Below are 25,316 nucleotides of genomic sequence, written 5' to 3'. Positions count from 1 at the left end.
TATTAAATAGTTTATAATAGTAAGAAGCCTGCAGCTCTTCTTGCTATCTTCACCCTAAATTTTTCGAGAGTAGAAGAGCTTAATGAGGGTATTAAATAGTTTATAATAGTAAGAAGCCTGCAGATCTTCTTGCTATCTTCACCCTAAATTTTTCGAGAGTAGAAGAGCTTAATGAGGGTATTAAATAGTTTATAATAGTAAGAAGCCTGCAGCTCTTCTAGCTATCTTCACCCTAAATTTTTCGAGAGTAGAAGAGCTTAATGAGGGTATTAAATAGTTTATAATAGTAATAAGCCTGCAACTCTTCTTGCTATCTTCACCCTAAATTTTTCGAGAGTAGAAGAGCTTAATGAGGGTATTAAATAGTTTATAATAGTAAGAAGCTTGCAGCTCTTCTTGCTATCTTCACCCTAAATTTTTTGAGAGTAGAAGAGATTAATTCCTTCTGCATGGATGAGTTTCCTTTATAGGAAAATTCCTCCAACTGATAGTACACTATCCCTTCCTTTAATCTCAACTGGGTCTTTCTCTGAATTGACATGCATGAGTTATTTATGAGAGAATATTCAGTGATCTGAAGTACACTAGTTTCATGCATGCATGCATTGACTAACTGAACTCACAATTAGTTCCACAAACTGTTGGAACTAATCTAACTGGACTTAACTCAGTTAACTGAGCTAACTAATTACAACTCAAATGCAACTCATCCTTATCTCCTTAATTAAGGGATAACTTCCTCAATCAAAGGGATAACTGTTGCTTGTCTTCACATAGACTTCATGTTTGATTTTCTCAAACTAATTAACTCAAGATGAATTAATTAATTATTTTTCAAACAACTAGTGAGACTAAATTCGAATTTTGATTCTCAATTTTGATTCAAGGACAAATCAAAGTTGGAATATATCCCGAAACGCTATTTATAGCAATGCTATTTTTATCATTTCTATTTTTTGCTATTCCAATAGAGTTGGAGTATATCCTGAAATGCTATTTATAGCAATTCTATTTTTAGCATTTCTTGTTGCTATTTTCAACATTCCCTCTCAACAAGAAAGGCATTCAACTTGAACCTGATCCTGAACCTTTGTGTTGGTCGATAAAAGGTGCCTTTTAAAACTCCTAATTATCCTCACATCAATTATCAATCCGGGCAAGTCTTCTTATTTCAAGAGTGTACACAGTATGTGGTTTCTATTTAACTCAGAGAGTAATGTTTCCTAAATTGCAGTATAGATATTTTAAATACAAGAGTAAACAGATGCATTTAGTAAATTCCAATTGCAATTAAAGAAAACTCAATCCTTTAACGAAATCAAATCTTACATTCATCAAAGTAACAACAACATCAGTTGAGAGTACAGTAGTGATAACTCATCCCTCTTTAACTGATTTAATCTAAATCAAACCCAGTCTTCAATAAATAATCTAAACAACAAATGATATCAATCTGAGAGTTTCAACAGCGATAGTTAATACTCTTTACAGTTGATTATATCAAGCGGAATATTTATCTAAGTAACTTGATCCGAAATGAAAGTAAATTGAATCAATGACAATATTGCAAATTATATAAAGCAAAGAGATCCTGTCAACACTCGGAAATAATAAACAACAAAGCAATAAAATCACAAAAAGCAAGAATACTATCAAACCATCACACTTGAGAGCGTTGGAAATGTATGACACAAGAAAAGAAGTTGAATCCACTAGAGGCCGGGCCCTTAGCCGCTAGCGAACACTGCTAAGTTACTTCAGATAACGCGAGGGAACATCAACCTTACTTATATATCAATCATCAAATTGAAAGAGCATTACAATATATTCGTGTTCTTCTCGACAATGAGAGTCTGTAATTACAATTACAATTTCAATAATATAGAGATCCCCCCTCCCTTCTTACAAAACATCTCCTTTGATTCACAACCGTTTTCCAACTTCAGACGTCCTTTCCTTTCTCGTGTTGATTCTTCTGATTTGCTTTGGCCTTATCTACTTCTGCCACGTTCCTTCCTTAGCTTGCCAATTTTTGATCTTCCTTCATAGAGAACAACATTTGTCCCTTTTGTTGTTTTCCCGCATAAAGAAATGTAATAATTAGCTAAGTCACCATTGCAGATAATTCCTACATTTCTTACCGTAATTCCTTGATAGATTAGCGCATTAAGATATAGAAAAGATAAGAATAAAGGAAAAGGATGATGAGGTTAATAGTAAATGCATACCTTTTCCATGACTCAACATACTCCCATGCTTACCCTTTTTCATGTCCTCATGAAAAGCATGTAGTTCGTATGTAGAGCAGTCAAAGAATAAGCTAGAGAAGGAATGTCGTAAAGTGGTCTAAAACCATGATTCTTGGCCAAGAGCTCAAAGATGTGCCCTGTCTGTCCTTCAGGCAGTTCATATATAGCTCGATAACCTTCAGTAGGATACCAGATAATAGGGCTGTGGAATCGACAACCTAGCCAATAAGGACCTTCTCTTAAGATCAGATTGCTATAAGTGACAAAGCATTCTACAACCAATTTAAATTTTTTATCATTAATTGGCTCTGTATTTTGTACATTACTATTGGAGACTGTCCACCTGAGCTTGGCTGCAGCCAAGGAGCTTTCCTGAATGGAGAGGAAGTATTCTACTCCCTTTTGTACAATCTCTTTCTGAATGAGTCCCAAAATTTTGATTACTCCTTCCCTTTTCATCAGAATTTTGTGATTGGCCAGCATTTGCAACGGGTGTTTGGGTTCACCTTTGACCCAGAGGTCCAGTCCATGCTCTTTCCTCTGGAACGCATTATGAGCCTTGAACCATTTCAGTTGATTGACAATGAATGAAATAAAAGCTTGGAATTGAACATCCCCCACAAAAGGATTGGGTTTCTTTTCGACTTATTCCTCTAATACAAAATTATGTAGGTAAAATTCACACGACAATCTTTGAAATTTTACCCCATGTTGTTTGCAACAGTTTATGAAATCTTCAATTATTTTTAATTCTATTGGTTTTCCAGCCCTGACGGGTTTGATTTTTAGCTGCAAGTACCTTTCTAGCAAAAATAAGGCATAATTATTGGCAAGAGATCTACGTGACAAGATATTAGTGTACAATGAGTAGATACTATCCGTTTGACTCAAGACCTTCTCTAATCTGAGCTTCATTTTCTCAATTTTCTCTTCTACCCTTCGGTATTTGTCGAAGGTGTCACTTTCTGATGTATTCATGTCTCGAAGCTTCCTCTGTAATTCTTGGTATTTTTGTTGGGGAGAGTTTCTAGCTCAAGCCGTTCTACAACAAGCTGAGCCTGTGCTAAATATTCTGAAAGAGTCAATATTCTTGGGTTGTTGCTCGTCATGATATCTTTGGCTTGAATGGTTGTCTGTGTACTCCTACTATGAGAAAGAATGCCTATTGTCTATGTTCCTTTATTATGGGAGGCCCAAGCCTCCATCTGGGTAGCCATGCTATAGGAGGGTACCACCTTCGTCTGAATAGCTAAGTCATAAGAGGGTATAGCCTTTGTCTGGGTAGCTGCTTCTGCAAGAATTGCATGCTATTCCTTAACAAGTTGAGTGAGTGTGGGATCAATTTGAGTCCCTGTAGCTTTTGTTTCATATAATTCAGTTTGAATTGTTGCGTTTATTGTTTCCAAGGTTTTGTCTGGAACCTTCCCCGCTGATAATTTTCTTATCTTTCGTCTGAACCTTTTTACTGTTTTCCGCAGCCTTTTCTGTTCCTTCCTAAGCTTTTTAATTTGTCTTTATGCTTTTTAGGAGGAGCAATTGTTCTGTTAATTGTATTTGCTCCTAACGAGCCCGATTGCTCATCTTGGCTTTGTTGACATTGTTTTAAAAGAAATGTGTCCCCAGATTGGTAGTCATCTTCCTGGTTTAATTCTATTTCTTTTTTTTGGCCTATATCTTCCGTATTTAGGCCTACTTGGCTGGGTTCTCCTAGAGGCATATCACCAGGTTGGTTCACCTCTTCTTGAGTGGCCTCTGCCCTTGTTTGTGCTTCGCAGCTTACATTTTCTGATATAATTCTATCGTGACTAGAGTTTTCCACAGATGGGGTTGTTCCAATGTTAAAATTGAGCGGGCTTTTAGGCTGTATGAAATCATCCATATTGGCTAGAATCTGGGCCAATTCGGTATCATACAGTGAATCACCTGGGGGACTTGTATTTGATGTTGAGGGGAGTTTTGATTCATTTCTTTCTTCGTCTCCAGAATGCCTTGATTCTTCCTCATGGCCCGACTCAAGGTTATCCTGGCCTTCTATCTGCAAGTTCTGTTCACTTCCTGGGCTAGACAATTCTATGGGCTGGCTGATGTTACCATGAGGGTTTTCGCCTGCTCTTAAGTTTTTCATCAGCCTAGCAAAATGTCTGCGCTTTTGGGGAATGTTTGCTATAAAGGTAGTCCTCTTTCTTTTCGGAACAGGGTTAGGCACAAGCAGAGCTAAGCCCCCTTGAAAAAAAATATTAATTCCTCCCAACTTGATTGCTGATGGGTGAGGTTGTAGCTCACTATCAGCCTAATCAAATAGTGGTGGCTCATGAGGGTTTCTATATATTGGGACTTTTTTATGCTTTGAGCAGTGTCATGCAGTTAGGAAATTCAAATATGCAGGAAAATTGACAAAACACTTCTTTTTTAGGACTACTAACAGTTTAAGTTGATGCAGCCTTACCACGTATTTTCTCCCCTCACATGTGATGTAATTCTAGATGACTCTGGCTAGTTCTCCCCATGGTTCTCCAAGAGATGATGGTCGAACTCCATTTCCTTTGATGATCAAGTCCCGTCCTTCGTCCTTAAAGACTGCAATAGTATCATGCAACTTCAATCTTTTATTAGCCCATACTGGTCCTTCAGTTGGCAACCTGGATACTTCTGCAATCACGGTTTCTGTCACTATGATTTGTCTGCGCCTTATCATGGATTGTCCGTTTTGTAAATTTTGTAGGAATTCAATGGAAATTGCTTCATTGGGTTGCTGAAATTGTGTGAAGTATGTTATCCACCTAGTCTGGCTAGAATTCCTTTGGCTGCATCAGAAACAACCAGTATTAGGGGCTTGCTGCGCACTGTCTTTCCTCCCATACTGCCTGAATTCGACAAACAGTTAGTGTAGCAAAGATATCCCAACAATAGACAGAGTCGAATGATGGAACAACAAGTTGTTATAATGGTTATATCGAATGATACTTTATAGGCATAAATATCGTTATTTAGGACTTGCTATTATACCACATACTTCGTAATCATGGAATGTTGTATTGCCCTGCACAATCGAATAAAGGACTGACATGCATACATAAGTACATTGGAGGTTGCTCCTCACCCCCCTTTGAAATGATAGGTCACCTTTGACCAAATGAGTGAAGGAATAATGTGCTGGCGGCGAAGTACAAGGGTGATAAAAGTGGCAAGGTATGCATATTAATGAAAGGATCCCAAAAGATATCGGAGTGCTGAAATCAATGCATATAACGAGAATTATCAATAAGTGAGGAGATTCTGTGAGGTGATTCGAAAAGGAAAAAGGACTACTGACGTAGGAAAGATACTTTTTCATCATCATTCCACTTAAAGCTACTATGATTGATTTTTTAAAAGATATCGCATACATAAAGGTTCAAAAATAGATTAGGAACATAATCTCTTTGTGGTAAAGGTAAAAATAAGAAAAGGGAGTTATAATAACTATTGATGTTTAAAATACGACTTCAATACCATTAGTAGAGCTTCTGTTGCCCACAGGCATTTATAGCCTTGACAGAGTTGCCTTTTCACCCTCTGGAACCATGATCCTCTATGTATAATTGGGTAAGTGCCTTATGATGTCAGAGTAGAGACCAATGTGCTGGCTTGGTAACCAGATGAACACATTGCCATTCATTGGGAAGGAGTGAAAGGTGGGCAGGCCGGCTCGTAATGAGACTTCCTGTTCCAAGGACTTTTTCTTGATGCATCCATTGGATCATATCCTTGGCGTGGTGGCCATAGTGGGAATGCCACTTTGCTGCTTCCTTATGATCATGGTAGGATGGCTCGTGACCCCCTATCCTCCATCTAAAAAATCATAGAATTGTTAGTAAGCACACACACACACACACACATATATATATATATATCTATTTGGAACAACACTTCCTATTTATATATAGAGGGTGGTTCAACACTTCTTATGAGTAGGGATGGTAGAAGAAGTATGAACATATCAATAGAAAAAAAGTATGCCCTTAACCTTATTTGATGGTAATGAACATAGAGAATTATAGGGGTTAGGGGAGAACCGACATGGTACAAATAATCAATCAATTCGATTTATAGTGAAAATAAGGATAGTGAAGTGATATAGATGGTTATGTCCTTTCTTTTTCGATCAATACAAAGCAATCTTATTAAAGATGATAATATTCGATTTGCTTGTTCCAGTAAACTTCAGATTTGTATCCTTACATATATATTTGTATACTTTCCCTATAGAGGATCATAAAGAGTGAGCAAAGGAAAGAAATGATATTCACAAAGTGCTGTTTCCTAAGGAAACAACAAAAGAAAACCTCACTTCAAAAGTGTTGTTCCTTATAGGGAACATTAAGGAAAAACACAAAAAAATGGTGCTGTTTCTTAGAGGGAATAACAGCTATTCCCTGTAGGGAACAACAAAGAAAATACATATGAAAATTGCTGTTCCTTAGAGGGAACAACAAAGGAAATACATGCCAAAATTTTGTTGTTCCCTGTGAGGAGCAGCGAAGAAAATACACACAAAAATTGCTGTTCCTTACAGGGAACAATGATTGTTCCTTAGAGGGGACAACAAATGTTCCTTAAATGGAAAAACAACTGTTCCTTGTAAGGAACAACAAGAAAAAGAAAAAAATTGGATGTGAAATTGTTGTTCCTTAGAGGGAACAACAACGGTTCCTTAGAGGGAACAACAACTGTTCCTTAGAGGGAACATCAACTGTTCCTTAGATGGAATAGTAGGAAAACAAATACACATGAAATTGTTGTTCCTTAGAGGGAACATTAGCTATTGCTTAGAGGGAACAACAACTGTTCCTTAGAGGGAACAACAATTGTTCCTTAGATGGAACAACAGGAAAACAAATACACACGGGATTGCTATTCCTTAGAGGGAACAATAGCTGTTCCTTAGAGGGAACAACATTGTTCCTTAAATGGAACAACACGAAAAGAAAAATGAAAAATTGTTCACAAAATTGCTGTTCCTTAGAGGGAACAACAACTATTCCTTAGACTGAACGACAATTGTTCCTTAGATGGAACAACAACTATTCCTTAGAGGGAACATCAAAAGAGAAAATTGCACACGAAATTGCTGTTCCTTTAAAGGGAACAACGACTATTGCTTAGAGGGAACAATAGTTGTTCCTTAGGGGGAACAACAAGGAAAAAATAAAAAAGGACTTATATACAATTTATACAAGCAAATTCAATCAAATCAAAAGGGAAATTTATGTACAAATTTCAAAAACAAATAAATTCTTCACTGGGCCAATGCTGTGGATGGGTTTCCCTCCTCAACAAGAATTTGTATAGTGGAATCTTCCCGTAACTGTTGGCAAAAGGATTCCTTGGTAAGCGGTTTGTGATAGAGTCGTACTCGATGTCCCTTCACTTTAAAAGAATAGCCAGACCCATCAATGGTGGCTAATGTGAGGGTGCCATTATCATACGCCTCTTGTATCTCATAGGGGCCTAACCATCTGGTCTGGAGTTTTCCTGGGAAATCCTAGAACCGAGAATCATACAGAAGTGCCCAATCACCTTCATGGAACATCTTCTTCTTGATAAGGGCATCATGCCATTTCGCTCTTTGTTGTTGAATCAATGCAGTATGCTGAAGAGCTGATAACCGAATTTCATCCAATTCATTGATTTGATGTAGCCTATTAATATGTGCTTCATTTATGTCCTAGACTAACTCCTGAGCTATCCTCAATGTCTGAATTTCAAATTCGATTGGGAAGATAGGTTCTTTGCCAAATACTAGCTAGTATGGGGAATATGCCATGGTATTTATCCGTGTCGTGCGGTATGCCCACAGGGCTTTTGGCAATCAGGTAGCCTAGTCACGTCTATGTGATGCAACTGTCTTTGTGAGTATTTCCTCGATTACTTTATTGGTACTTTCTACTTGGCCATTTACCCGTGGGTGGTATGGAGTTGTGGTTCTGTGCATGATATGATGATTTATTAATGTTGCAGCAATCTTATGGCCTATAAATTGTGGCCCTCCATCCGTGATTATTTCTCTAGGCAAGCCATATCGCACGAATAGTTGGAAAATAAAGTGGATTACCAAGTCCTCCGTTGCCCTTGGTAATGCTTCTGCCTCCACCCATTTAGTCACATATTTTGTTGCGACTAGTATGTATGTCTTTTGATTAGATGATGGGTTTATTGGATCAATGAAATCTAATTCCCATCACTCAAAAGGTTCAATGACTAACTGTAGATGCAGGGGCATCTCATCAGACTGCCTAGGGCGTCCCATTCTTTGGCAACTGTCGCATGCCTGGACAAACTTCTTGGTGTCTTTAAAAATGGTGGGCCAATAATAGCCCGTCTGTAAGACTTTGTGACTAGTCCTGTGGTCTGCAAAATGACCACCGCAAGGCCCATCGTGGCAAGCTTTCAGGATGTCGAAGAATTCATCTTCCCTGACACATCTTTGAATGTGCATATCTACCCTTGTATAAAATAAATATCCTTCGATCCAGGAGAACCGAGTGCTACGTTGTACTATTTGTTTTCTTTCATTAGGTGTCAGGTGCTTGGGTAATTTTCCCACTGCTAGGTAGTTTGCAACATCCACGTACCATGATGTTTTAATGGTTACAACAAATAAATATTCATTAGGGAACTGATCTTCTACTGCTGCCAAGTCATCTGTCTTTGGCATACGTGAAAGGAAGTCTGCTACTGGATTTTCTTTTCTTGGTCGACCTTTGATTGTTATGTCAAATTCCTGAAAAAGGATCAACCATCTTGTCACTCTTCCATTTGTAACAGGTTTATTAGGTAGATATTTAATAGTAGAGTGATAAGTACACAAAACCACAGGGTATTCTGTTATATAATGTCTGAATTTATTGATAGCATAGATTACAACCAAAAATTCTTTTTCAGTCATAGTATAATTTAATTCAGCAGGAGATAGATTTTTGCTGATGTAGTATATTGCATATGGCTTCTTATCTTCCTCCTAGCCAAGAACTGTGCCAATGGCCGTATCTGAAGCGTCGGATGAAATCTGGAATGGAAAATCCCAGTTTGGGCCCCGTAATACTGGGCCAGTCTCATAACCAATAGCCAGTCTCATAGCCAGAAGGTGGTATAGTAAGCCCGTAAGTACCCATCATACAGCCAACCTTTCTTTGCCAGAAGGTAGGTCATTCCCGCTGATAGCTGATCATACACAGAAAGAGCCATAGGGTCTTTTTCAGAAGCATTGCCAGTCGCAGTAGCCAGTCATCGCCAACCAGTTAGTGCCAAGAGGTCATTGCCCCAAAAATAGATGGGGGTACAGCCGATGATAGCCAGGACACCGGCATGGGTTGGATTCAGCAATCGTCCTAATTGTTATGTATGCTGAGCCAGCTATTCTATGATTAGGAATAAAGAATCACTCACGTCCAGTCGTTATTTCATCTCGATCGAAAGATCGATCTTCAATGCTACCGGCGTGTGGCAACTTCGAATGAATGCAAAAGTGACTTCCATTTGGTTGCGCCGGGGATACAAGCCGTTTTAAATCTTCAAAGCAAAGTCACTTTGTCGGTCCAAATGAAATCAATATTTCTTGTTAATGCATAATGGTGCAACAATTTGAGAGAAATTCTTTAAAAATCTCCTATAATATCCAGAAAATCCCAAGAAACTGCGTACCTCAGTTTGTGTGGAAGGGGTAGGTATTAAAAGAATTATCTGAATTTTTGCTGGATCTACCTGAATTCCAGCTGCTGAGATATAGTGACCCAGGATGAGGCCCTCGGTCATCATCATGTGGCATTTTTCATGGCTTAAACAGAGCCTGGTAGCAATGCATCTTTACAAAACTTTCTCTAATGTTTGTAATGCCGGCTCGAAGTCATCTTCATAAGGTGTAAAGTCATCCATATACACCTCAAGTCCTTCGTTTATCAGATTTGAAAAAATGTTGATTATAGCCCTTTGAAATGTGGCAGGTGCATTACACAATCCAAAAGGTAGGACCCTGTAAGCAAATGTCCCCAAGGGTAGGTAAAGGTAGCCTTATCCTGGTCTTCAGGGGCAATCTGAATTTGATTGTAACCACTGAATCCATCTAGGAAAGAAAAGAATTTTTTTCCTGCTAATGTGTCCAAGACCGGGTCAATGAACGGAAGGGGAAAATGGTATTTTTGGGTTGCTTTATTAAGCTCTCTATATTCAACACATATACGCCACTTTCCATTCTTTTTAGGCACCACTACTAATGGAGAGACCCATTTGCTATCAGATATGGGATAGATGAAATTCACATCTAACAATTTTTGTAGTTCATCTTTAATAATATCTTTAAGGTGAGGGTTTAAACTTCGTTGAGGTTGTTGAATGGGCCTGTCATCTTTCTCTGTATAGATGTGGTGCATGCATAATTGGGGATCAATCCCTTTCATGTCTGGATAATCCTAGGCGAAAGCCTCTTTGTATTTTCTTAGAAGTTGAACAAGCCTCTGCTCTTGGTTAGCAGTCCAGTTTTTGTTGATATTTAAGGTTTTCCCTAGCTCAATTTCTATTGTTTTACTATTATAAACATAAATTGTTGGTATTGATTGGTCATTAATATGTTTTAAGGGATCTTCTATTTCGTTATCGAGGGCTACTTTGATCATGTGACATTTTGGATGGGATACGACATCTGGTTGGTTAATGCAGGTGTTAATGATGTCATCTTTTGTTTGATCCTTGAATTCGAGAGCATCTTCTATGGTTAGCGATCATCTAATGTTTTCAGTTAGATATGATACAGGTTGTTTTCTAGTTTTTATTATTGTTAAACTTGGCTGGGCTGGAGGATATAAGGCTAAATTCTTCACATTGCTTCCTCTTGTTATAGTCGTGCTGCCTGTTCGATAGCTTATGTAAGCATCTGTTGTGCTAGCCAAGGTCTACCTAGAATTAGGGGATGTCCGTCTAGCTGGTTTCTAGGATTGATGATCATGAAATCTGCTGGGTATTCCCAAGAATCTATAGACACCATTACATCTTGTAATGTGCCTTCTGGTTTGACTACCGATCAGTCAGCCAGTTCCAACAAGGTTGTGGTTGGGTCCAAGGATGTAATGCCAAGATTTTGACAAGTTGTTGTTGTAAGAATATTGATTGCTGCTCCTAGGTCGACTAATGCATTGGGGAAGGAGCATCCATTTATTTGCACTGTGACTATAGGGTTTCCTGGGTCCTCATATTTTACGGGTGTTTCTCTGCCTGATAATAAATTAGATAAAGTACCGACTACATGGACAGTTGGGGTTGTTTTTATTTTCCTCTTTGGCTTCTTCGTACACAATTCCTTAATAGTTTTTGCATAAATTGGAATGTCCTCAATAGCCTGGAGGAGAGGTATTTTTACACACAATTTTTTCAATTCTCCCAGAAGATCAAATTCGGGATATTCGATTGAGCAGGGTATGATTAATCTCTCTGGGAATGGTGGAGAAGAGGTAATAGTTTGATTGTGAGTTTTTTGTTTAACTGGATTCTCCACTTGTGGTACTTGTTCTACAGGTAACAGAGCTTCAATTTGTATATTTTTATCCCCTTCTGATTCTATTATATGTCCAAACCTTAACTAAAGCTCATTACACTCCCTCAACATGGTTTCTGGCTCTGGTCTTTCAATAATTTACATAGATTGGACCGGTCTATTGTCGGGGTTCGAGTTGGGTTGGGCTGGGAGTTGTGGTCATAGGTTGGTCTGAGGGTTCTGTTGCAATGTGTAGGGTGCTGGAAATGTAGGTTGAGGTAGGGGGATTGTTCCTGCTAGCTAGTTTGTAGGTCTTTGCCAGCTTGACTGCCAGTTCTGGTTTTGTGCAGTGGAGGTTGACCATTGAGATTGATATGCATTATTTTTCTAGAATCGTGGGAAGTAAGACGAATTTGGCCAATTGTTATTTTGATTTGATTGGTTGGGCCAAGGTGGCATAGAGAATGGTTGCTGCGTTCAATTGGAAAAAGGTGGCTGGTTCTACCACATAGCCCGTGGGTATTGTTGTGAATTATATTGCGAGGGCTGAAAGAAAGAAGATGGGTCACTAGGCATACCTGTTTGTCATGGTTTCCATTGGCGACACTGATTTAGCAGGTAGGCTGGTTCTGTTTCTTCTTCTGCCTCCTTATAGACTGCTTTTAACGCTGGGAGTGATGGGCAACTTTCTATGGCATGATCTTTAGTACATATGGCACAAGTTTGTACCATATCTAGTGGGCACTCTTTGTGACTATGCTTCTTCCTACATCTAGGACAAAATATCACCAAGTTTTGTTCTGCTTTAGCCTGCTTCTGCTTGGCTTGCATGATGTCTAATTGCGTCGTCAAATTTCCCAAGATATCTGTTTTGAAATCCTCTAGCAGGTTGCCAATTTCTACATGATTTATACTCTCGCCAGAGATTTTCCTGTCCCTAGTGGTCATGTCGCGTTCTGCTAGTTTCAATCTCGTACTACCTCTTGAGCACCTGATACACAATTTAATAGTATCAACATAGTCTTCTTGATATATATTACCTTTACCCATAATATTTAATGTCTCTATCCATTGTTCTTTCATCCCTTTAATCAGTGTAGTTTTTAGCACATTATCAGGCAAAGGAAGAGTTGCATAGGGAGACCGCTGGAGGTTATATTGAAAATGTTTCACATACTCTTCTAACGTTTCACTGGGTCTTGCTACCATTTGGAATATTTCATCTTTCAATTCCCTAGATCTGCAATAGTCCTGATATTTTTTAAGGAAAGATGTTTTCATTTGATCCCAATCATTTATTGTGCCCCCACCTAATCCCATATACCAATGCAAGCCTGCTCCTTTTAATGTAGAGGGAAACGACTTTAGTTTTTTGGGGTTTGTGGTATAATCATAACCCCGACATAATACATCAAATTCAAACAGAAATGCATCTGGATCCTCTGATGTCAGTACATGAAAGGTGGGAATATTTTGGAGAGGGATAAATTTCATGGGTGCATTGACAACTGTGTCAACGATGGGATACTGCAGTGTACAGGTCTGGGGTGCTTATGGGTTGTTGGCCATTTGATCAAATATATGTCAGTACCCTTCCGGGATCTCTAGAGAGTTATTCCTAGGATGATTAGAAGGGATGGGAATGATCTTAACAACACTCCCTCGGTCTGAGATACTGGGTGTTCCTTGCTGAATTACTACCTGAGGGGATCCTGGCTCCTCTGTTTCCCCTATTTCTCCTCCTCCTTCACGAATGTTACAAGAATTCCCTTCTTGGGAGGAAATTGGGCACAAATTTTCAATTTTTTGAAAACTCTACTCAGTTCCTATCGTTTTGTTGATACCTCAGCATAGGCTACAGATGGTGAGCCTGTGGCCCGAAGGGAGACAGTAGGTTGTCTAGAGGCAACGTTTCGCGGACATATTGATGGATGAGATTCAAATTTCTTTAAGATGTCGTCTATGAACGTTGATCATCCTAGGGTCACCGGTCCCTTAAATCTGTCGAGTTTGGGCAGTGGAATTGGATTGTTTTGGGGTTTTTTCTTCTTAGTCATTCATGCAAATAATTCAAATGTTTATCTCTACCCTAAGTTCCTAACAATTCTGCTGGAAAGTGGGCAGGGGATCAGGCATTTTACCTACTCCGTACGTAGGTTCTTACCTTCATTTTTAATACCCAGTTCTCTCTCAACAGACAGGCATCAAATACCTACTTTAGTTTTCTGTAATTGTGCTGAAAAGTGGGTGGAGGAGCAAGCACTTTACTTGCTCGTTATGTAGGTTCTTACCTTCCATTTTCAATACCCAATTGTTATTCAACAACAATCATTAGATGTACATTACTCTTTAGAAATGGCTACACTCTCCCCGACAACGGCGCCAAAATGTTGGTCGATAAAAGGTGCCTTTTAAAACTCCTAATTATCCTCACATTAATTATCAATCCAAGCAAGTCTTCTTATTTCAAGAGTGTACATAGTATGTGGCTGCTATTTAACTCAGAGAGTAATGTTTCCTAAATTGCAGTATAGATCTTTTAAATACAAGAGTAAACGGATGCATCTAGTAAATTCCAATTGCAATTAAAGAAAACTCAATCCTTTAACGAAATCAAATCTTACATTCATCAAAGTAACAAAAACATCAGTTGAGAGTATAGTAGTGATAACTCATCCCTCTTTAACTGATTTAATCTAAATCAAACCCAGTCTTCAATAAATAATCTAAACAACAAATGATATCAATCTGAGAGTTTCAACAACGATAGTTAATACTCTTTACAATTGATTATATCAAGCGGAATATTTATCTAAGTAACTTGATCCGAAATGAAAGTAAATTGAATCAACGACAATACTGCAAATTATATAAAGCAAAGAGATTCTGTCAACACTGGAAAATAATAAACAACGAAGCGATAAAATCACAGAAAGCAAGAATACTATCAAACCATCACACTTGCGAGAATTGGAAATGTATGACACAAGAAAAGTAGTTGAATCCACTAGAGGTTGGGCCCTTAGCTCCAACGAACATTGCTAAGCTACTTCAGATAACGTGAGGGAACAACAACCTTACTTATATATTAATCATCAAACTGGAAGAGAATTACAATATATTTGTGTTCTTCTCGATAGCAAGAGTCTGTAATTACAATTACAATTACAATTTCAATCATACTGAGATTCCCCTCTCCCCCCTCCCTTCTTACAAAACATCTCCTTTTATAATAGGAAAGGGTAAAAAGATAAATGATAAATGCGATCCCTCAGGATATCTCGATCCTGAGGGATTCACAACCATTTTCCATCTTCAGACATCCTTTCCTTTCTTGCGCTGATTCTTCTAATTTGCTTTGGCCTTATTTTCAACCGCCACGTTCCTTCCTTAGCTTGCCGATTTTCGCTGTTCCTTCATAGGGAACAACATTTGTCCCTTTTGTTGTTTTCCTACATAAAGAAAGGTAATAATTAGCTAAGTCATAACTGCAGTTAATTCCTACATTTCTTACCATAATTCCTTGATAGATTAGCGCATTAAGATATAGAAAAGATAAGAATAAAGGAAAAGGATGATGAGGTTAATAGTAAATGCATACCTTTTCCATGACTCAACACTTTGGAATGTTTTGCATGAAACACTTCTCTCAAGTGTTGTTGCTCCAACAACTCTAGAAACAAAAAATATACAACCTAAATCAGTATGATGCATCTGTCATCAAAGTCTCTGATTGTTATTGCCTCTGTCGACTGAAAACTATGCACCTCTGTTCTCTTTAGTATCTGACTACTCTAGCCTCTGTCACTTTGATCTCTGACTACATCAATCACACTGATTCCTCCTGCTGCATCTATGCTACTGGTGGTTCTATCTCCCAGCATGCATCCGCACTGCACCTCCTCTCATCATGTTGCATCGTGCTGCCCACTGTTGCATTGCAACTTAGTTACTGAGAAGTAAGTAACTGATCTCCCAACTGACCTCCCTGTTGTGCTAGAAGCACCCTATGATGCTGAAGCTCCCTCTATCTGTCTCTACCCACTTAGCTAGTCCTCCTACTCCTCGTCGGGGCTCCCGTAGCAAGGTCTAATCAAAGAGGTTGGGTACCTCAAGGATCCCACCCCTATTTCAGCCTTCATGGGACTATCACTTCACATCGCCCCACCTCACACTTGGAGGTATGATTGCATGTGATCCCTCTACTGGCTTGGCTCAAAATTTCCTCCTACTAGAGGTCTTTGCATGAGTGGATGCCTCCACTCGGTCTCCTCTTGGATTCTCTAGTTGTGGCTGCTCCACAACCTTCTTAAGCTGCTTCACCAATTGTGGCTCCTCCACAATTGTCTGAGACTTCTTCTGGTGCTGCATGTTGAGAGGTAATGTACTCTCCCTCTCAACCACCAAGTCTCTAACAGTTGCCTTGCTCCTCAAGGCCTTGCATGCATCTTGAACCTCATGAGCATACAGGTTCTTGACTCATGAACCGATCTGCTTCACCTGTCTTGTGGTGATGTTTCTAAGGAAAACCTTTCCCTTACTAAAGACAACATTGTAGCCTTTGTATTCGACCATCAAGATTGATACCAAGTTCTTCTTCAGTCCTGGCACATACTTCACATCTATCAAGGTGATAGAAGCTCCATGCTCCCTCTGAAACAAAACCGTACCTTCACCTGAAACACGGTACTTTCCATCATCACCCATCTCTATGCGCATCTGGAGGTCCTTCTCCTTCAAGGTACTGAATAAACTCTTATTGCCAGACATGTGGAATGAGGATCCACTGTCAAGAAACCAACCACAACCCATCATCGATGAAACCATGCATGCAATGAGGGTAAAATGCAATTTGAGCTGAGAGGCTAGGGCCTCACCTTTAGATCCTTCCGAGGATCCCTTATTGGATTTCTTCAATGGACAATTTGTTTCATAATGGCCCACCTCATGACAATTAAAGCATCGCACTTTAGATTTTTCAATCTTCTTCCCACCATGGGAAGAACTCGATTTGGAATTAGAATCCCTCTTCTTCCATTTCCTTTCCTTACTGGCTAAGGCTAGATTTTCTTCATCCTCCTTGGATGAAGAACCATCTCTGGTGCTTCTCCTGATCTCCTCCTGCATCAGATCCGACCATAGTCGTTCCCAATCTAATAGTTTCTCTCTTCCATTGACTGAGTCTTGGTAGCTATGCTAGCTCTTAGGAAGATCGAGGAGAGCAAGACTCACCATATCATCATTGGCTGTCAGGATTCCTACACTTCTAAGCTCATCTCTATAGGTGGTGATCTTGTTCAGATATGTAGAGATTGTGTCGCCCTTTTAACACTTGATTTTCCAAAGCTTGTCCTTCAATTCCAGCTTCCTCTGGTCGCTGCTGTTATGATATAGATCCTTTAATGTATTCCACATTGAAAATGGTGTCTCCTTCCCATGGAGACTCAAGACAATGTGGTCTCAAACTCCCTCAAGAAGAATCTTCCTCTCTCTCGCCACACGTTTTTTCCATTCCGCCAATTCTTGGGCATTAGCTACTGCTGGCTTGGGGACTTCCTGATCAATGAAGTCCTTCAAACCATTATCCTCTAATACTGCTTCCATGCGATCCTTCCAGGTTATGTAATTTGAGCTGCCATCAAGGCATACTCAAGTCTCAAGCCATTGAACGAAATTGGTGAACTTTGAGATGTGATAAGAACTCGATTCTGTACCTACAATCAAGAAATTCAAAACATCAAACTTCTCCCTTCTTTGTATACTATTCTCCGCTTTGATCACCTTTGCTCTGATACCATGTAGAAATTCTCACTGTAGATCACTTGATAATGCAATGTAACTAAAACAAAATACTAGATCTACTTCTACTATCAAAATTGCGGAAGCTTAATCGATTTTGAGCAAGATCAACCAGAACACATATAACAAAGAAGAATATTCAATCACATATGAAACACAGTAGAATACTCTGGGGAAAGCCTCAGCTAAAAACCCCACTATCTATATTATCATACAAGTGGACATATCTCAGGATTACACAAAGCTTTAGCTCACAAGCTATCCAACGCTTAGTATAATCCCTCACTGCTACTCATAGACAGAATAGACAACACATATGCCTTCCTTCAGTCCTCCAAGCCTCCTATTTCCTTGCGTAGTTTCTCCTGGGTCCTCCAGCTGCAACCTGTGTGATTCTCACCTCACACACAACACTGACCTCTGAATTAACTGCGCAATCTTGAAGGAGTTAATTCCTTCTGCATGGATGAGTTTCCTTTATAGGAAAATTCCTCCAACTGATAGTACACTGTCCTTTCCTTTAATATCAACTAGGTCTTTCTCTGAACTGACATGCATGAGTTATTTATGAGAGCATATTCAGTTATCTGAAGTACACTAGTTGCATGCATGCATGCATTGACTAATTGAACTCACAATTAGTTCCACAAACTGTTGGAACTAATCTAATTGGACTTAACTCAGTTAACTGAGCTAACTAATTACAACTCAAATACAACTCATCCTTATTTCCTTAATTAAGGGATAACTTTCTCAATCAAAGGGATAACTGTTGCTTGTCTTCACATAGACTTCATGTTTGATTTTCTCCAACTAATTAACTCAAGATGAATTAATTAATTATTTTTCAAACAACTAGTGAGATTAAATTCGAATTTTAATTCTCAATTTTGATTCAAGGACAAATCAAAATTGGAATATATCCTCAAATGCTATTTATAGCATTTCTATTTTTTTCCATTTCCAACAGAGTTGGAGTATATCCCGAAATGCTATTCATAGCAATGCTATTTTTAGCATTTCTTGTTGCTATTTTCAACAGTGGGGTGGATTCGAAGCTGAGTGGGGTGGATCTCTGAACTGAAAAACCCACGACCAAGTGGTCCCTGAGCCGGATTGTGGATCACAGTAAAGCCACTGGCTTAGTAACCCATGAACCTGATTGTGGGTTTCTATAAAGCCAGATTGTGTGCCTCGATGGGCCTAGGAATCCTTACCGATGAATGGTGGGATATACGGTAAAGCCAAGAGGTGCATTTTCTCTCCGTTGGGCCTAGTAGTCTCAAGATGGGATGTACGGTAAATCCTGGAGAGTATTTCTCGGTGTAGGGCATAATGATCCCTGGATCAGACTGTGGATTACGGTAAAGCCTGAGAGACTAGGATGCACTCAAGTTCCTCATAGTGTAGGTAGAGAACTTCGGTGGCATCCATGCTTGTTGGTGTTTTTGGTGTGTTCTATGAGTCCCACATTCATGCTTGGAATATGGCACAGGGGTGATTGTATGAAGAAAGACTTGGCTCAACCAATCTATGGTCAGGTGGAACGTGGTAGTCCCATCTCCGATAGGTTTATTGCATCCATTAATGAGAAATCCATTCCCTTTATTTTCATGTGTAAATGTACTGATGTATATGTGGATTTCATGGTTGATATGTTATGATATTTCTGTCCCTGTTATGCTGGTTATATGTATGTTTTATGATAGCGACTATGTATGGCTCTCAACATGTTTTTACTTGTAAATGAATGGATAATGTATCTATGGCCTAATTACGCCGTAAGGCGTTCCCTCTGAGATGAAATTTCCTGTGGTCTTTGCTGTCATCGTTATCGTCCGTCTGATTTGATGTTAGACGATTCGAATAATTACTACCGTTGGATCAAATAGCCGGTTTCCATAATAACTTTTCAAACTACCTAGCGCTTGCCATACTCAAGGAACCATTGTTTCTCTCTCATCTTCGGCAACTGCAGAAACATGTCAGAGATTGAGGTGAAGGTGGAGCGTTATGGGTTGTGGAATTGAAGAGTTTTATTTTTTCAGTATTTCTGTGGGTAAATTAGCTGCAACTCCATTCGCTTCAGAATGCTGCCATCTTGGTCAGAGATTGAGGTGAAGGTGGAGCGTTATGGGTTGTGGAATTGAAGAGTTTTACTTTTTCAGTATTTCTGTGGGTAAATTAGCTGCAACTCCATTTGCTTCAGAATGCTGCCACCTTAATTTATGCAGGTTTATGGTTGAAAATTCTTTAAAATTGGCTTTGGAGTGGAAATTATGATTTTGAGGATTTTGAGCTGAAGCCCTAAGGAACTCTTCAAATTTGAAAATAGAGCTTGAAATACTACTGATCTGAAGCCAGGCGTGCTAATCTGGTGTAAAATTGTGTATATTTTGAATTCAGACCTTAAATAATGTTTATTCAAGGACGAACATTTTTCTCAGAAATCGTTTTAAAAGTTATGCATTGCTGATATTTAAATTTCTGTGCAGGCATGTGACCGCCTTAGTGAAACAAGTCTCAGGCAATTCAGCAGGTACTTTTGTTAAATAAATTGTTTGAATTCAGACTGAAGTATGAAAAAGAAACGACTAATCGGCCAAATCCGGACGAAATTTTAAAGGAATCTGCGTCTATTTCTTTGCTTCGTGGTTCATAGACTGAAAGTTCTTTGGTAGGATTATTTTCTTTTCATTTTCGTCTAATCGAGCTTAAATCTGAAATAGCAGGACAACTCCGATACATCGCTCAGCAGAATGCTTTCTTAAGCTCTTTAGCTGCGAAGCAAACTGCACCTCACCCGACCAGATTTTATTCCTAGGATAAACATTAAGTTGTAATGCATTATTTGTTTATTGTTTAAACTATTGAGTGTCTCCTGAGTTGAGACGGTAGAACACTAAATTGATGGTGGGCAAAGGGAATTGTATTCGGTAGCCATTATTGCAGAATTGTATGATCCCATGAACACTACTGTGATCGGAGCCAATACCCATTTGAACGTTCTTCAACCTGCTATGTTTGATATGTTTAGCACTGTATAATTAGTTTTATGTGAGATTTAACTCCGTGTACTCCGCAATGAGAAGCCCAGCTAACTCTACCTTCAAACCCTTCGATATCATAAATTTTGATCTTAAATTCGCACAATCATTCGATGAATCCTTTCTCGTCCCTCTGGTGCATCTTCACAAACTTGATAAGAACATTTTTTCACACATAATAACAATATTAAAATCATTATATAAAAAAATTATTGATCATTGTGGAAACAAATAATTGATGAGATTAAGTACAGAGAACTATAGAGCCGAACTCTGAGCAATTGAACCAGATTAATATGTGACTGGACCTAGATGACGTGACCAAGAGTAGAGAATTAGGCGTTTCGGTAGAGTTTCTACATTACCAACCACTACAACCAACCAGTTATATTTTCATTAATTATTAATCACGATACTTGTAAATAAACGGTTTCATTATATCCCACAATTTGGAGTGTAACGCACAGGCATCTATGTTTCAATGCGCTTTCATTTGTAATTTAATTTAATTTGATGTATGTTTCATAATGTAACGCATATGCAACCATGTTTCGATTTATTATATTTTTTTTAATATAATGGAAGTTGTAAGTACACGACACATTGAGCAAAACGTTCAACTTTCAGTTACATTCTAGAATAAAACGTTTCATTTATCCTCCCATTAACAGAATTGTTCAAGTGCATCTTTCTTCTTTCTTCTTCTGTTTTTTTTTTTTTGGTGTCATTCCACTTTCTGTTTAATCAAGATAGGTGGCAATCAGTGTGTCTTTTTTGTTTCTTTCCATTTTCTGTTAATTTGGATAGTCTGTCTTTTTTGTTTCTTTCCATTTTCTGTTAATTTGGATAGGTTGTAATTAACAAACAGGAAAGTAAATTTTTAATAATATTTTTTGTAAATATTTAATTTAAAAATGATTTAATCATATGATTTACATATGCAAGAAAGTTAATAGTGTAAATTTTATCCATTGATATAATGATAACTACGAAAAATATACTGGGATCTTTAAATTTACATCGAACCATCAAATAATTAATTAAAAGAATGATTAAAATACTCAATTCCAATAGGAAAACTCCTAAAATATCAAATAAAAATAGTTTTATTTCACTGGTCTCTAAATTAAGGGTTGAAGAAGACACTGAGGTGTTGGTAGAGGTCGAAGTGCTCGCTCTCTCAGACGTATTGGTCAATAAAAGTATGCCAAGTGCGCAACTATTTCGGTCAATGCAATTTAAATAATAAAGCTGATGCACTTTATTGATTCTAATTACAGTGTATTTCTTGATTTATATTTGTTTGGGCATGCATTACTAAATTTTTATGTTGACCTACAAAATGCCAAAATTAGCAAGCATGGATGATACAGATCTCAAACATGTGGACTTAGGGCTCTCCGATCCCTACAGACCAAGAAGTTTGACTTAGAGTTTTGTTCCTCATGTCCGCATATGTGAATGCAATGCAGCCAAACTTTTGTCCCTTAAGGATGCATTCATTCATGAAAATGTAGGACATACAGTATGCCAATACGCCTCCACTGTACCAACGAACTTTGCGTTTAGAGTGTCTGACTTTTACACGCTTTCACCACGGGTTTGAGGTAGTATCCAACGCTGCTGTTTATATGCTTAAGCATAAAAAAACGCAACAAGTATGTTGTTGCTAGGCAACGGGCAAAAAGTGTTTTTTTAGTTTTTCCTATGTTATCTTTATGTTTCCATCCAATGTTAAATAGTTGTAAAGCAACTCCTCTCGGTATTCTTCCCAATCACGTTGCTGCTAACATATTTAAATATTTCGTTAGCATTTATATGAGAATTCACCATTACAATATTTAACTTATGAGTAAAATATGAAAGAGGAAGAAGTAGCGGCTTAGTCTTCTTTTTTTTTTTAATTAACATTTTCATATAAAATGGAATACTTAATTATGCCGTAAGGCGTTTCTTTTTGAAATCAATTGCCCTAGCCGCCATCGTGTCCTATTGTTCATTATGCCGTAAGGCGTTTCCTTTTGAAATCAATTGCCCTAGCCGCCATCGTGTCCTATTGTTCACCGTAGATTGGTGGTGTTAGATGATTGAATGAATTTTGAAAACTGAAATAAAAAAACGGGGAGAGAAGAGGCAGGTAAAGCGGTTCAGTATGACGTACGGGTTCGCATAGCACTTGCTAGGTATCGATTACCAGTTCGCGGAAGAGAATCTCAGAGCTAAGAGCGGGCTGCTCCTGAAATCGAACCCTGTTCGCAAGAATTCCCAAAGATCAATATGATCGAGCCATTGCTCGTTTCTGGGTTGCCTTTGTAGACGATAAGGTAATTTAGTTCATTCTTAGTAATCACCTGCATTCGTATCTCATTGATCCTTTCCTTATCTGCTATTTATGTCTTGGAAAGTTAAAAATATTATTTTTCTATTCAATAACCAGTGCTTCGCACGAAAACCGTATTTTGGAGGGGATCAGATCGGGTTTCTTGACATCGCATTGGGTGGCTTGTCAGCGATTATCAAAGGCCTCGAGAAGGCTATCGATATCGTTTTAATAGATCCAGAGAAAATGCCATTGCTGAGCGCATGGATGGATCGATTCTGTAAATCCGATGGACTGAAAGAAGTGATGCCTGATTTTGTGAAGCAGCCGAAATTTATGTCCATTGTCATTCCACTGTTCAATGTGCGTTGATTAGGAATGTAACAGAAACCATAATGAAAAGGAAGCGTTGATATAGAATGTAATAGAAACCAGAATGAAATGCAATTAATTTTTTGGAAAGATCCTTTATAGCTAGCATAAAGTGTTGCATAAAATACAAAACTTGTGAAGAGTAATTTTATACGGGACCTTGCTGCATTTTGGAAAACAATCCGGAATGTGAATGGTTCTCAGGACCATTTCTGGGCTTCAAATTCTGTTGTTGGTTCAATATTATGAGTTATCTCGGAACCATTTTTTTTAAATAAAAAAACGCCATTTTTTTCTAAATAAAAAAACGCTTCTGTATTAATAAAAATTAAAAAAACAGATAGTAAATATAACATATTTCTTGATTACAGGTGGCTTCCACAGCATTCATTACCTCGAAAAAAAAAGTGAGGTCTCGGCTTGCTTGACATCGCCTTGGGTGGTTTGTCAGCGATTATCAAAGGCCTCGAGAAGGCTACCGATAGCGTTTTAATAGATCCAGAGAAAATGCCATTGCTGAGCGCATGGATGGATCGATTCTGTAAATCCGATGGACTGAAAGAAGTAATGCCTGATTTTGCCAAGCAGCCGGAATTTATGTCCACTAGGAGAGCCAGTATGATCACCGCCTATAGCTAAATAGGGCAAACTTAGCACAAACAAAGGTTGTATTTGTTAAAATACATTAAATTTAGGTAGTCGAGTCAAGTTAAATTTAGGAAGTGGCCCGATCCAGCCAATCTGGCAGAATCTATATCCATTAGGAGAGCGAATCTTTTGGGTATGATATCACCACCTACTGCAAATTAGGGCAAACTATGCCGGCCTTATAAATGGAGGACAAGCAGAGAGATTTTATTTAAGATGAGTTTATCACCTACTGCAAATTAGGGCGAACTATGCCGGCCTTATAAATGGAGGACAAGAAGAGAGATTATATTTAAGATGAGTGTTATTCATAGTCTTTGTCTTTTTACTCATTTGGTCAGATTCAACTTTTGAGTCTAGCTGTTTTATGTTAATTAGTCTGAATAATGTTTTGGTGAATCTCGCCGGTACTATAGAGAGCTTTCCTGTCTTCAATGTGTATTGTTTTATTATGAACAAGTTTTTAATGAATCTCTCTGATACTGTAGCTGTCATTCCGCTGTTCAATGTGCGTTGATTACGAATGTAACAGAAACCATAATGAAAAGGAAGCGTTGATATAGAGTGTAGTAGAAACCAGAAAGAAATGCAATTAATTTTTTGGAAAGATCCTTTATAGCTAGCATAAAGTGTTGCATAAAATACAAATGTTGTAAAGAGTAATTTTATACGGGACCTTGCTGCATTTTGGAAAACAATCCGGAATGTGAATGGTTTTCAGGACCATTTCTGGGCTTCAAATTCTGTTGTTGGTTCAATATTATGAGTTATCTCGGAACCCTTTTTTTTTAAAATAAAAAAACGCTTCTTTATTAATAAAAATTAAAAAAACACATAGTAAATATAACATATTTCTTGATTCGAGGGCTACATTGTTGAATTTGTGATAGATATTACTTAGTCATATAGTGAAGTTGAGAGAAATTTTTTCGAAGGACCACAAGGAAGATTTGTGAAATAACTATTCACCTCGATATAAATGTTTTTAAGTGACGAAGGAGTAAAATTATGAGGTCAGATAACATGAATAGTTGAATATATTCACGCGCAACAGAGGGAGTGGGGGCTAACGAACAAATGAATTGAGGGTAGAAAGGTGACAAATACAAAAGGATAATTATGTGGGTCAAGGATGATGAGGCATTAGAGAGATAGGAGAACAAAACATACCAAACAATTTAAAACATGACCATCAACACAGGAAGAAAATGCGATAGAAGAATCTAGTGGAGTGTTATGCAATGGGATGATACTTTGGTGTAGTAGTGAAGTGAGAGAGATATATATATCGCAAATTGTGAGAGATAGAAGGGAAACATGAAATGCCAATGAAGGAACTAGAAGGAAGCATCATAGACGAAGTTGGGTCAATCACA

This window comes from Pinus tabuliformis, chromosome 6 (genome assembly GCF_031772625.1).
Source record: "Pinus tabuliformis cultivar Carrire ecotype Pingquan chromosome 6, CPIR1, whole genome shotgun sequence".
Taxonomy (NCBI): domain Eukaryota; kingdom Viridiplantae; phylum Streptophyta; class Pinopsida; order Pinales; family Pinaceae; genus Pinus; species Pinus tabuliformis.
The sequence above is the reverse complement of the archived record's forward strand: the minus strand, read 5'-3'. Positions refer to the sequence as shown.